Below are 3,425 nucleotides of genomic sequence, written 5' to 3'. Positions count from 1 at the left end.
TTCACACCCAGACCCCTTTTATGTGCTGTTTGCATTCCCTTAGTAACCTTGCCTGACCATTTTCTTTGAAAGCCTAGACTGTATTTCTAAATGCTCAACTGAGGTTTTAAGTTACTTCAGTGCTACAGATTTGGAGACTGAAGGGAAATTTCATGGAGGGGTAAAAATCTCATTTAGAGAGGAAATGCCCTCATGCTATCCCCTCTCATAGCTATACCCCTGTGCTGCTGTCTTGTAGCCTGTTGTGGACATTGAGCTAAAAGAAGGAGAGAATGTTTTCTACTGCAGCAACTTATTATAGCATTCTAGGGTTTTTAACCTTAAAATGTAAAGTAATTAAAAAAATGTATTTTAGTTACATGTGAAAAATGCTAAAGTGATTTTTAAAAGGTAACTATAACTGTAACTAATTATTTGGGGTGACCTGGAACTATAAACTGAATCCTCTTGGTAAGCTAAACTAGAATAGATCCATTAAATCAATGGCCCGATTCAAATGCAGCAACCGCATGCTCCCCAGCCCTAGTTCGTAAGGACGGCGCCATTTTGAAGGCGTGCCGTCCTTATGCAGTGTGGGACAAGGGCGTCATGCACGCACCGCCTCCACACGTACCAGTGTGTGCGTGATGTCACTGTGCCGCTGGAGGGCGCTTGCATTGCCCTATCTGCAGTGCAGAAAGGAGCTCCAAAATGGAGCTCCTTTTGGGCACATGCTTCGTTCCCGAGGCAACTAGATTGCCATGGCAACGAAGCCAGGGAGAAAGGGGCCGGGCGGACCCTTTGTCCCATGGCTGTTCCTGTACAGGTGTCCGGGGGCATGCAGCCCCAAGGACACCCCTTTTCCAGGCCATAGGGAAGCGGCATTTTGCTGCTACTATGTGACCTGAAAAAGCGCTAGATTGGGGCTGCAGGGGCTGCTGGTGAGACTTCCCTGGCCCCAATCCTGCACGGAAAGGGGCCCTTTTGAGCCATCTGTATCGGGCAATAGTGATGTAAATAAGTGTTCACTTATCATGGGGATGTGGTGGCTTAGTGGTTAAGGTGCAAATTCTGACAATTGGAAGACTGGAAGATTGGCAGTTTGAGGCCCGAGTGCTGCATGATGGGGTGAGCTCCTGACACTATTCCCAGCTTCTGCCAACCTAGCTGTTCAAAAACATGCAAATGCAAGTAGATAAATAAGTACCACTTTAGTGGGAAGGTAACAGTGTTCAGTGCAGTCATGACCACCAGAGTTGTCTTTGGATGACGCTGGCTCTTCAGCTTAGTAACAGAGATGAGCACCACTCCCTATGGTTGGTTACAACTAGATATTCATATCAAGGGAGTACCTTTGCCTTTATTCACTTATCATCCAGAAACTGATTTGATAAGCTTACTCTAGTTAGGACTACAAAAAAATTCAGACCTATAACTGTAATTACTTTTTTAAAACTAACTTCCTATTTTCTGCTGCACATCACTAGCTCCCATGTGTATAATTGTATTATAAATATATGTAAACCAACGTAAACCATAAAAAGACAAGCTGCTCCAGAATTCTCTTGTTTCAAGCAAAGTGCTCCAGAACAATCTTCTTTTTGTAATTCTATAATTTCCTCCCCTCTACTTCCATTTCTTCCTTGAGAAACCTTGTACACCCAATTTTTTGTCCCAGCTGAATTCCACAGGGGGCTTTATCACACAGAGGAGGCAAGAGTCATTAAACATGATTAAATCGTAGTAATAATGTGATTGGCGGGGGAGATTGTCATACCCCTGTGCACTTCTCCAATTCGTGTCCCATGCATAAACTGTAATGGATGCGTCCTTGGTTAATAATGGAAATTACCGTTATTACTCAATGACGCGTCCATTAGCGTTTACACACAGGACACGAATGGGAGAAGTAAGCGGGGGTATGATAATCTTCTCCCCAAATGCGCTATTTCCACGATTTAATCACGTTTTAATGATGCTTGCCTCCCATGTGAAAAAATCCATAGTCTGCTTTCCTCTACTTGTAAATAATTACTTATTTTTTTCTCCTGTTCTCTTCATACTTTTTTTCTTTTCCTTTCCCATCATGTCTATTAGATTATAAACCAGTGGAGAGGGAGTTCATTGTTGTTGTGGTGGTGGTTTTAAATGTTGAATTTTTGAGAGAATATTTTAGGAAAGAGACAGGGACAGAGAGGAAAAATATAGAAGAAACCTCAAGGACCATTTGTTGTCTTTCTTTTCAGAAAGTAAAACATTTTAGGGGGAAAACAGGTGAAGCCGTAACCAGAGCATATTGAAAAGAAGTAACAAGATGAGAATGGGCTGCACATTTCTGTGAAATGTTTTCTTCAGCTCTCATGCCATATAACATAATCATCTATTTCTATTTTAAGATATCAAGGCTGACATCCCAGATCAGGAGACATATCATAAAGTTCTGCACAGGTGGAGTTATGACATGTGTCCCTCTCCCACTTCTCCAATTTGTGGAGGACTCTGGGACTTTAAAACCTGCCCTTGCTCCTTGCCAATACCCCCCCCACTGGAGAGGAGACGCTGGAGGACACCTGGGCGTTGGGTGTGGAGGACTCTGAGGCTTTAAAACCTGCCCTCCCTCCTTGCCAATACCCCCCCACTGGAGAGGAGATGCTGGAGGACATTTGGACAGCATTTTTCTAGATGGCTATAGACTGGATTTGCCTCCCTCCTCAGTAACATCAGGACTAGGGAGAGTGGCCTGTTCTAGTCGTAGTATGCTATTTGTAATTGGTTGTTATTTTTGCTGCCATTGGAGAGCTTGTAATTGTTTTATTGATTGTTATGTTATGCTTTGACTATCCTGCTATGTTATGTATTTGTAAAATGTTTTGTATAATTATTCAAACTGTTATTGTGCTTCATTATTCTGTAATGCCGAGGGTTATGATTGGGAGGAGGTGGGGGTTAGGGTTTTTTTTAAATGTGATTTTATTGTAATTTTATTATTTATTATTATTATTAACCCTTATTTATGAAGAGCTGTAAATTTACACAGCGCTGTACATAAAATCTTTTTAATTAGACAGTTCCCGGCCCTCGGGCTTACAATCTAAAAAGACATGAGACAAATGGAGAAGGGAGTGGTGGAGGGAAAGGGGATGAGGTCCAGCAGTTCCTCTCTACCTCCGAGGCCTGGACCAAGGCAGATGGACTGGAGGGAGGGCTTGGCTTCATAATGGATGGTTAATCTTCTTCCAGGGAAAATACATACTCTCAAGTAGGATAATACATATACAATACATAGCAATACAGGAAATGGTTCGATAAACAGGCACCAAAAGAACATCAGATAGTAAGCGACAATTATGCAATGCCTTTTTTATTGCTTTTTTGCTTTTTATTGTCCTTTTCTGTTTTGTAATCCGCCTTGATTCTTTCGGGAAAAGGTGGAATATAAATGAATA

Source organism: Sceloporus undulatus, chromosome 2, assembly GCF_019175285.1.
Source record: "Sceloporus undulatus isolate JIND9_A2432 ecotype Alabama chromosome 2, SceUnd_v1.1, whole genome shotgun sequence".
Lineage (NCBI taxonomy): Eukaryota > Metazoa > Chordata > Lepidosauria > Squamata > Phrynosomatidae > Sceloporus > Sceloporus undulatus.
This window is presented reverse-complemented; position numbering follows the sequence as displayed.